General features: G+C 34.6%; 1 protein-coding gene across 3 annotated transcripts in view; it reads right to left on the bottom strand.

The window, feature by feature from the left end:
• Window positions 1-5,420, bottom strand: part of LOC106880800 (AP-1 complex subunit mu-1) — a 23,579-nt gene extending 18,159 nt beyond the window's left edge. For 2 of the 3 annotated variants that reach the window (XM_014930917.2, XM_014930920.2), the window contains exon 1: window positions 5,266-5,420. The gene's annotated coding sequence lies outside the window, so the exon portion shown is untranslated. Of the gene's footprint in view, window positions 1-3,169; window positions 3,220-5,265 lie in introns of all 3 variants that reach the window. The other variant, XM_014930918.2, reaches the window with a different exon arrangement.
• Between the last annotated feature and the right edge of the window lie 6,820 nt (window positions 5,421-12,240).

Below are 12,240 nucleotides of genomic sequence, written 5' to 3'. Positions count from 1 at the left end.
ATATTTATATGTATGTATGTGTATATGTATGTGTGTCTGTGTTTGTCCCCCCAACATCGCTTGTCAACTGATGCTGGTGTGTTTGTGTCCCCCGTAACTTAGCGGTTCAGCAAAAGAGACCGATAGAATAAGTACTAGGCTTACAAAGAATAAGTCCTGGGGTCGATTTGCTCGACTAAAGGCAGTGCTCCAGCATGGCTACAGTCAAATGACTGAAACAAATGAAAGAGTAAAAGAGAGAGAGAGTTAAAAACACCTATACACAAAACCCTTCACTGAGCTCACTACCAACTTTAATGCTACGTTTAGCACTCACGTACACAACCTTAAAAGCTTTTTGCACCTACAATTCTACCACTATCCAGTAGACAACAGTAATGTTCTTTCTAATTCTTAATAGTTAATGTGCAGTAGATATTTTTCCTATGACAAAATATGTGTGCACTGAATGCAAAACAATATGATTATTAATTACTGTATTTTTAAGGCAATTAACTTTTTGTGTGCTGTGTGCACACATGCATACAGCTTAGGAGAATTGCGAGAGAGCAAAGAGGACACTTGCAACATCTGGTCTTACAAGACCTGATACAAATGATAATTAAATTCTACCTTGAAAGAATCCTGTTGTGTGTGTGTGTGTGTGTGTGTGTGTATATATATATATATAAATATATATACCTGTGTGTGTGTGTGTGTGTGTATATATATATATAAATATATATACCCATGTGTGTTTTTGTGTGTGTGTGTGTTTGTACCCTCTCCATCACATGACAACTGATGTTGGTGTGTTTACGTCCCCATAACTTAGCAGTTCGGTAAAAGAGACCGACAGAATAGGTCCTGGGGGCCGATTCTTCTGACTAAAGGTGGTGCTCCAGCATGGCCGCAGTCAAATGACGGAAGCAAGCAAAAGAGTAAAAGAGAGCAAATATTTCACTAATATTAGCGCACAAACAAGCAGTTGGGGAAAAACAAATCAAATATATTCTACCAGAAACTGGTTTTTCAATGAAGAGCATATAGAATATATGACACAGCAAGAGGTAAATACAGGTGTATAAAATAAAAACTATATACAATGAGAGTTTATTTAATTATCATCGTCCACAACACCAGGATAAAGTAAAACAGTATCTTCAAAGCCTGAAAACTGCTGGCATTCATATCATTCCCCTTTATTGCTGGAATTCTCAGCAGCACGGTCTGCACCAGTAAAATTTTCTTGAAACAACAAATTGTCTTCAGGGCATTTGTAACGCTACATTTTTTTTTTTTAAATGATTTCATAACTACATCTTCTTTTACAGCGTTCAATGAACTTTTAACCTTCTCAAACATTTGTGTAATAGCAGATCTCTTCTTCATTCTTTTGGCACCACTTCCCGGTCTGAAAGCTTGCATCTATTTGTTCCATTCCTCCCTTCCGAATCCCTTAAATGGCTTATTGAGACATCTAAAGGCAGCTAGTGAATGGTTAGGTTTCCTGGTTTTTGGTTGTCCGACTTTCCTCTAAATAAGCTCGAGTGTGTGAATCTGAAGATGGTCCCAAACTAATAAGGCAGGTTTCTTTAACAACTTAACAAGACCATCTTTTATCTATCAAGAATTCCATTCCACCCTTATCTATCCAATCTTTTAGATGTACATAATAGGTGCAGGCATGGCTGTGTGATTAAGAAGCTCGCTTCTCAACCATATGGTCTCGGGTTCAGTCCTGCTGTGCGATACATAGACAAGTGTCATCCTCTGAAGCCCTGGGGCCAACAAAAGCCTTCAAAGCCCATCGTATATATGTGCATATGTGTGTAACTTCATTCTGACATCACATAATGGTTGCAAAGGAACATCACTACGACAGTGATGTTGTTCGTTTCCAGTCTTTCATGGAAAAACATGTCTGGGTATGGGAAATGTTACTTAGCTTGAAAACAGGTGAACATTGGTGACAGGAAGGGCACCTGGGCTAAGAAAATCTGCCTCAACAAATTTCTTGAAGTATCAAAATTTTCATCACCCAATGACAACCTGATTGCTAATGCAGTTTCACAACTGTGAACAGGTTGCAGCTATGTGGTGAAAATTGTGACACCATAATCTTTTTTGCCAAATGAAACGTGTTGCCAAAATACAACCAGTTTTGTACATGTTTCTAGGTATATGAACTTTTAATGAGCTACACCCTAATGAGAGGATGATGCAAGTAGTGTTTTAATAATTGTACTGAAAAAGAAAAGAAATAGAATAGACTCTATTCTTTACCTATTATAAAGAACCTTGGACTGCAACTTTGTTTCTTTCTCATCTAGATGCCTGATCTTATAATGATTGCCCTTCCAATTATTTTGTTGTTTAAATAGTAAGATAATTAACAAAGTTGGCAATTATTCAGCAATAGTTATTTTTTTCTCTTTTTTTTCACTAGCAGTAAATTCTTTCTAAACAAATTCACCGAAGATTCAAATCTAACTAAAATTAAGTATTCTATTCTATACTGCCAACAAAATAATAAGCACTTAAGAAATGTATAAATATACCATTCCAAGTACTGTTTCATCTCTTTCTGATATGCAACTTAGGGTTTGCTTCCTCCAAACCTTCATATTAATACACTAATACACTGTTCTATAACATCTGCATAGATGTTATTAAATTTTTTTTTTTTTTACTGGGGGTAGTGTACTTTCAGAAATGCTGTTAATCCAGATAGATAGTTCAAAAGGATTAAATACCAAAAATGAACAAATGTGTTATTCATTTATCTGTCCATAAGCTTTTGATTCCATATGCTTAATCCATTACCCCTTTTTTTAACACTACCACCTTGCCACTTGGGTGCCTTTTGCAAAGTACTGAGGCAACATCCCTAGTCTGAAGTCAGAGAGACCCTGAGAAGAGTTAAAGTAATGAATGCCCTACTTCCTTTGACTAAGCCACTAAGAAAAACTTGAAGGCTGGATAATAACAGATGATCATGTAAAAGAAAATATGGTACACACTTCCAAATCATTCTTTTTTACCATACAGCAATGGTTAGCATACAATTCCTAAAAAAATTACTATCACCATAACAACTACATTAAATAAGATGTATAGTTTTTTGTTTTTTTTTGCATGAATCATTAGGTAGGAGTGGAGAATGAGTATAATTAGCCATGTAGGTTACCTGTGCAAACTTTCTCCCCAGAGACGGAAGTCTTGTGTACAGAATGCCCACTGAAAGTAAAAGGAATTGTGATGCCCACTGTTTAATCGTGGTATGTATAACAGATAAGTAAATGAGAGAGACAGTTATCTATGGATAGAACGCTAGTCTCTCGTAAGTTAACTTTCTTGTGTATTTTAAACACAGAATGGCGTGTCTTACCCAGGTAGACAATAAGATGCTTTCTGTAAGGTTTTAATTAAAGGCATATGCGCTCGTAGTTTCTTCCACCTCAGTCTGAAGTGATCTTAGCAGTTGAGAAAATGTTTAGAAATAAATCAACTATTCAAAACTTAACCTTATTAAGATGAATAGTCTTTTGTTAAAATTCACAATCCTTAAAAAAAAAACTGTAAATTTCATTAATTAGCACGAGAAGGTAGAACTATACACTATATTCCTTTTAAACAAAGGGCAACAGGTGGACCGCAATCTGTAAATGAGTCATTAAGGGGTTCAATGTGAGCCTCGGACTTTTTATAAAGAATTTTCAAATTTAATGTATTTCTGGCCCTGTCAACATGTGATGGCTTTCAGATAGTCTTTTGTGTCGGGGTTTGTTCAATTTTTTTGGTTGCATAAACATTGTCAGTAATGTAAATGGGGAAATTTTTGTACCGTAATATATACAGGTGGGAAAAGACAAGTTTAAACAAAATAAGAGCAATAATCAAAAGTGGGCCATTACAAAAAGAATCTGGTGACCCCCTGGTTAACAGTTTTGTTAAAATCAGAGTATATGAACACGAAGGTTGCTCCAGACTGTGTTGTCATGAAGGAATTTGGTCAAAGTGATCTGAGGAATTGAGTAGAGTTAACAGGTAGAAGACTAGGTGATGTAGAACGTGATTAAGGTTGGGTAGTGTAGATCGGTGAGTTCATAGGATAGAAATATGAATTGGGATAAAAAGTCGGTACCTAGACAGAACTAGCAGTTTCCTTGCTTCTAGGCAACTCTGTTGTCTGAAAAGTTGCATTTTTCATTCCTCACGACAAATCAACTCATTTTTTTTCTTTCAAGAAACTTTCACGCACACACCATTTATTTATTTACACGTTGACGAATGAAATAAGATAATTCAATTAAATTATCGCCCACTTTCTATAACATCATTTATAGCGTATATAAATCTTCATCTCAAAGGAAAATTGTTTATATCGATCAAAAAAGAAAAAAGAAAAAGCACGATCTTTTTATTAAATACTAAACCTAAATGATCTACAGGTAAGAAACTAAACAAATATGTGTTCTCCCTTATCGCAAAAGTAACTCGATTTCCTCGACAGGGGTAGTAAATAACACTAATGAATTATTGACGTGTTACGAAGGAAATTAGGAAAAGAGGCGTAACCGAAACCATCAGATCAGTTTGGTTATTAAACATGCTACACCTCATCTCTGATTGACTCTAAAAAAGAAAATTACCAGAATCAGTTACAAAACATCCATTTATCCATTCATATATCGATATTAAAAACCATTTATTAGCTGCTTCCGAAGAGATTCTGTAAATAACCTGGTATATTCTTAGATCTGTAAACACAATTGGTATTCTGTGAATTACTAGTAGCTTTTTTTTTTTGTATCTGCATATACTTTCACATATTCTGTTTTGTTATATATAACGACGTTTTAAATAATTGCTATAAAGTAATAATGAAAAGACAATTAGACAATTCTTGAGGGACAGTTATGTGATGTGTGTGTGTGTGTGTGTGTATATGTGTTATGTGGCTGAGTATTACATTGACAGTTATAGAATGTGAAATCGATTACTTAGAGAATGAACGACAATACTAATTAATCGAAACAGATCTGTAATAAAATTAGATGATTATTTCATGCAATTTATAGAAATGTAAATAGAAGCGGGATGGGAAGCAAAAAATGCGAAGTAAATATGTCGTTGTAGAAAGGGAGAAGTAACAACAGATAAGAGACATATGCTTAGAAGCTCGGGAAGTATTTAAGTGAAATTAGAGCAGGCTGCAAGATGGAGTGGAGACAATAATTTAATTATGAATAATGGGATGTGTCTAAAATCATTTTAACCTACCAGCAGAACCCGTCAGCCTCAGTAGATAGGAGTAAATGCCGACAGTTGAGGCAATCCGAAGGTGGTGCCCGTCGCTCAGATTACTTCGCTGGCATACAGGAAATTAGCCTAGACCAGCATGCAACAGTATGAGCTCATTTCCGGTTGACATGTTTTATTTTTCTATTGATCTTGGCTGACATATTTAATCTTCTATTTTGTTACAAGATACCTTTTTTTTTAAATTTTGCTGTCAATTATATAAATTGATCTTATAGCTTTTTGATTCATATGCGACCTGGCTGGTAAGATATTCTCGGAAACAGCAGGATTAAACGATGCAATGCCTTTTTTTTTAATATATATGAATGAATGAAACTAAATACCACTACAATTTCGAAATCTATGTTGTGTGAAGAAAGCGATAATAAATATATTCGAATGACAAGCGTCATAAGGCAAGCGGCGAAAGTAAACGACGTGTACACCACCTATTTCGGTGTTTTCTTCCTTTTTTTTTTTTTCAAATTTTTTTTTCGGATTTCTATGTTTTCGATATAGGGAGAACATGATTTTGCCCCAAAATCACGTTTCCGAAATTTTAATTTCCCCCACCCCCAATTTATTAATTTTAACTTTTTTTTTCGAATTTTGTTTTTTAATCTACGTAGAAAAATAGAGATTACGAATCTGGGAATTTTTTTCTTTCAGAAACACTCAACGTTCCTTCTCCCACCCATCATCTCCCCGTTTTCAAAAAACTATAAACTCAGTATGTTTCACTTTCGTCTGATGTTTCGCGCATGCGTAGAATTCTACTGAAATAGCAGACGTAAAAAATATCAGACCACCACTAGAAAACCCGACATGCTAGAAACAACAGGTAAACGACATTATTTCTGGAAAAACTTCCCTGCTTTCTAAAAAGCTAAAAGTGAAACATTCGGAGTTTTTAGCTTTTTGAAAGTGTGGAGGTTGGGGAAGGGGATTTGAGTATTTCTTTAAGAAAATTTTTTTTTTTTAATTCTTAAAAATTCGTCATCTGTATTTTTGTATGTGGATTACAATAATCCACTTCATGCCTGCAAGATTCACTACAAGTTAAAAATGAAAAGCTTGGGTTGGAGAGAGGGAAATCAAAATTTTGAGAATGTGTTCTTGTGGCAAAATCTTAATTTCCTATATCGAAAACATAGACATTAGAAGAAATTTTGGAAAAATAAATTGGGGGACACACAAATTATGCAATAAATTTTTTTCTAAATATTCCCCCCGCCCCCTAATTCTAAAACTTACCACTGTTTTTCGATTTCTTTTTTTTTTTGTTTTTGTTTTAAAATATGGACAGTCCAAACCCTCATTTGGCCAACAATTGTTCCTGACTTAAGGAATTTAGTCTGGGGGAGCTTACACAAATTAGAAACATTGCTCGTCTATCTCACTCGGCTAGAAATAGCAGTCTAGTCTTATTCAAATCATATCCTATAAAAAAAAGTCCTTAAGAAACAAAGAATTGGATAATGTAGTCCTTGATACTATGTTGAAAACAAGAATAGATGGGAAGTCTTTGATCGTAGACCCCTTCAATGCTGGCTGACACAGACCTAAAAGACAATGTTACTTTATATAATTATATACCAAACCATAGATAGAATAATGATTATTTATGAATACTAAGATAAAAGTGTTGCCTTGATCTTTCCAATGTTTTTGTGAAACAGTTGCTAAATTAGTGTAATATATTTAATGCTGCAGGCATTAAAAATAATTACTTGGTGAGGCAAAAAATAGCATTAGATCAATGAGTAATTTTATTTGTATAAGTTTGGTAAGCATGGGAGCTAACTCTTGATATGTTTTGATATCGTTGGAAATCTTCAGAGAAATCTGTGCTTCACTGTACTAGCAAGAATTTACAATGAGGGAATCACAAAGATTTACAATACTGTACATGTTCGGGCATGCAAATTAGCATAATTAACAATAATTAATCATCGAGAAAAATTAATTACTCAGAGATGTCATCTGTAAGAAAACAAAGCAGGGTTAACATATTTATTGGAGTAAGCATCAAAAAGTTAATTAAAAATGAGATGCCATTTGTATGAAAACAAAAGATAAGGTTAACATTTAAATGCAGCGAGCATCAAAAAACTAATTATAAAATAACTTTGCAGAGAGAAAAAACCCCCAAAACAATATAAGCTCAATGGCAAATAATGTTTGAATCATTTCATGAAATAAATGAGGAAAATAATTAGAGTATCTGGAGATACAAAATTTAAGCCCAGAAGGACTGAGATCATCATCATCATCGTTTAACGTCCGTTTTCCATGCTGGCATGGGTTGGACGGCTCGACTGGGGTCTGGGAAGCCAAGAGGCTGCACCAGGCTCCAGTCTGATTTGGCAGTGAACTTGTTGGTTTTGTGCCAAAATTTGAAACCAATATGTCTGTGTGTGTCTTTGGTTTGGCCTCACACAATGGTTGTAAGTGAGCCTCACCAGCATACAAGCGCTATTGTTTCCACTTTTCCATGTAAAACATGTCTGGCTATAGAGGAACATTACCTTGCTTGGAAACAGGTGAGGGTAAGTGATAGAAAGAGCATCCATCCACAGAAAATATGTCTCAACATGCCTAGCACAGAGAACCGAACATTATGGTGATGATCATGACATTGATAGCAATATCAGCGGCAGATTACGTTGATAGAGAATGCCTCTAAGACCTCTATTGCCATTGAAGAAAAGTTTGCACAAAGATAAACTAACATGGCTTCTTGGTGGTAATGTTTTGGGAGCTCTGAAATTGGTATAGCTCTTGGAAAGAACATTTTGTGCATTGAAAGGGAGAAATAACTTATTGTTGCCTATTTACTGGAAGTATGTCAGACAGGAATGATTCTCAGACGGGGACACAAACCAGTTTTACATTGTTGTATACAATTTCTGCATCAATATTGATTTGTTACCCAAAGTTATTCCTCTGTCAAGCAATGCTTCTGGCTATTGTCCAAATCTTGATGAAGTTCAAACAAAGCTTAAAGTAAATGTAGTTTATATGCCTCCACACATAGCATCTGTTCTGCAGCCAATGAACTAGGATGTAATAATCCTTTCTAATAAAGACACAAGACCTGAAATTTTTGGGGAAAGGGTTAGTTGATTACATCGACTCCAGTGCATAACTGGTGCTTATTTCATCGACCCTGAAAGGATGAAAGCCAAAGTCAACCTTGGCTGAATTTGAACTCAGAATACAAGAACAGACTAAATGCTGCTATGCATTTTGCCCAGCATGCTAACTCAACACATCAGCACAGTAACTGACATATACCCATTAGTTCAAAATATTACACACACACACACACATTAATATCATTGATGGATAAAACTTCTTTATTTATGGGTTAAGGGTGTCATTGGTTTCATGTTACAAGAAAAATCCCATAACAATTATCAAGACTGCTACATAGAACATTGGTGTTCGTCTCTTCCTGGTGAAGAAGATTAGCCCAAAAGACTTCTGTGCTGGTGCCACATAAAAATCACTCGTACATATTAGCACACTCCTGTGGTACCACATAAAACCACTCAGCACACTCTGTAAAGTGGTTAGTGTTAGGAAGGGCATCCAACTGTAGAAACCATGCCAAATCAGACTGGAGACTAATGCAGCTTTCTAGCTTGTTAAACTGTCCAACCCATGCCAGCTTGGAAAACGGACGTTAAATGATGATAATGACGATGGAATTCATTTGACCCCACACATGGAAGAGTGGTTATTAAAACAAAAGATATATATATATATATATGTATATATATATGTATATATATATATATATATATATATGTCATTGTAAGAATAAGCAGGTTAGACAGATCAATATATGAAGTATACGAAATACATGAAATACAAAAAGATGTATATATGTTTACATACAAACAGCTGTTGGATTGGTAATACTTTTCTTCAACCCCTTTAATTTTCTATATCATTTGTATTCTGTGTAAGCTAGACTTTTTCATATGTAAACATATATACACTTTTTGTATTTGATGTATTTAATATACCTTATATATTGATCTTTCTAATTTGCTTATACTCCTACATTTATTTCTATACCCGTCCGAGTTTAAATCTGTTGAGCAATATTAAGTGTATTCTCATTTATGAATTATATGTCTGAGTGTATACATACATACGTACATACGTACGTACGTACGTGCGTACGTACGTACGTACGTACGTATATACGTACGTGCATGCGTGCGTGCGTACGTACGTCTGTCCGTCCGTCCATACATACATACATACAAAAATACCCTGTTGTTGATGTTGAAATTCCAACGAAGAGCCTTGGATCTAGGTTAGAAACCAGCTCTTTCTCTATTAGCAAGAAATTTTGAAATAAAACTGAACAATGACACATACATATCTATCTATCTATCTATCTATCTATCTATCTATCTATCTATAAATTAAGAACTAGTTGCGTACTGGGGTTGATCTAATCGACTGCCCCACCCCCGCAAAAAAAAATTTCGGGCCTTGTGCCTAGAGTAGAAAAGAATAGGTACGAGACCTGTAATTTGGGACGGGGCCGGAGCTAGTCGATTACATCGATCCTAGTGTTCAACTGGTTCTTATTTCATCGACCTTGAAGGGATGAAAGGCAAAGTTGACCTCGGTGAAAATTGAACTCAGAACATAAAGACGGACGAAATGCCGCTAAGCATTTCTCCGGTCTGCTAACGATTCTGCCAGCTCACCACCTTACATTGTTATATAATAACTTCCTTGTCTCATTGGTTGCAGAACGAGTAAATAAACATTAGGATATTTGAATCTAACTTCTTTTTTTTATATAGTCATAAATTGAATGTTCTTCGTTTTTAAATTAAAGACCCCGTATGGTGTTCATTTCTATGCTAGAGCTGCTGAGGGATTTGTCGAAGTGCAGCACCTGCACTGATTCCTTCTTAACTATTATCCTGTCTTTGCTTTTCCCCTCTATAAACGATCAACTATTTCTGATTGCTTTAGTTACTAAACAATGTAAACACCTGAAGAAGGGCGGAAGGTATGGCCGAAACTTTGTGACCAAAACGACCAATATACATGAAAACACACAGTCGTGTGTGTATGAGTGTGTCCGTCCGAATATATCAGAATATAATAATGGTTTCAAATTTTGGCACAAGGCCAGCAGTTTTAGGGGAGAAGGGTAGTCGATTACATCGACCTCAGTACTTGACTGGTACCTTATTTCATCGACCCAGCAAAAATTGAAAGGCCATCGATAAAATACTGCTTTTCAGCCTTTCGGAATGTATAAATAAGGATGATTTCTAATCTCAAGAATTCACACATGTATGCACACATTTATAGAAGAAAATATAAACATAGCTTAAAAGACATATATTCCTATATTTTTCCACCTTTATCTTCGTTGTCTGTCATTATATATATATATATATATATATACACATAATTAAGGGATCAGCAACAGTTGCTTCACCACATACCGAAATTTAGAAATAGCAGTTAAAGTGCTAATTCTAAAATAAGTCTCCAACAGATAGCAATACCTGTAACTCACAAAGGCAAAACAAGAAAACTGATCCCTTAATTATGTTTATAAATTTAAAAGAACTTTTTAAATAAGTTCTTTACCGATAATGTTTTTTTTACATACCGAACTACTTGGTAAAAATTATTAATTATTAATTCATTAATAAATTAATAATCCTTTACCCTATATTTCTGCGCGTCGCTCTCACTTCTTACTACAAATCTCCTCTTATAGATGTAATAATCCATTCTTCTACTATTACCGTCTCCGATGAAGGGATACATTGGATTTTCCCTGAAACAGCTGTAATACTTTATCTATAAAATATAATTCTAACTTTGCCATTGGTCTCTTTATCCTTTTCTTTCTTTATATATATATATATATATATATATATATATATATATACACACACACACACCTTTCGCCAGCATATATTAAATACCTTTTTTATTATCAATTTCTCATCATCCACTTAATATAATAAAAATGTTTATCTTCTTTACATATAAACATAATAAAAAAAAAACCCTCAGTTTTACCCATTTAAAATATATCATCAAACTATATTCAGATATTAATAATTTCAGATTTCCTACTTAAATTCGAGCCAGTAACACACAGGAAAACTTATATAATAAACGTTTCCACCGTTAATTGTCCAGGTTAGAAACTGACATCTTCATCATTCAATGATGTAATGTTTTTTTTTCCTTCTTTTTCTTCTTCTTCTTCTCTCCCATTAATGATTTCAAAACCGGATGTTGTTCCGGTTTACCATCTGTCTCTAGCAAGAAACTCATCTATTGTCGTGGATATAGTCTTACCATAACGCATAATTCAAGCGAAGCGTTGTAAGTTTGATATTTTCTCTAAATTTACCCCGTGCACAAGAGTGTCAGCTTGTATTTGATCCCTTTATCTGTTCTTTGGCTTAGCACTGGGTTAAATGTTGATAGTTCGCTCTGCTTTATTTAATGGCTGACTCCATCCACCAAAGCTGGCGGCTGCTTGTTTTATCATCAAATACAACTTGTTAGTCATGTAAATAGCCCAGCGTGCATATTATTGAATGCTAGATATTGTCACAGTGTTATTCGATCTTTATTATTAAGGGTAATTGATTGTTGTCATCTCGTGGAATATATCTAAACCGGTATGTTTGTATGTGTATACATACATACATACACATACATACATATATTTATATATATATAATATATATATATATATATAATTAAAACTGCGGTTTAAACGATAAATTACCTGCCTCTGGATACCTTCTAACAAAGACGGTACCCACACAAGTAATCTCCAGAAGTGCCTTCGGATTTAACTATCCCCTGGTTGCTTAGATACTTCAGACTACCCCTGAAATATTGAAACAATCCTATCATATATATATATATATATATATA

Source organism: Octopus bimaculoides, chromosome 18, assembly GCF_001194135.2.
Source record: "Octopus bimaculoides isolate UCB-OBI-ISO-001 chromosome 18, ASM119413v2, whole genome shotgun sequence".
In the NCBI taxonomy this organism is placed as follows: domain Eukaryota; kingdom Metazoa; phylum Mollusca; class Cephalopoda; order Octopoda; family Octopodidae; genus Octopus; species Octopus bimaculoides.
The sequence above is the reverse complement of the archived record's forward strand: the minus strand, read 5'-3'. Positions and strand labels throughout refer to the sequence as shown.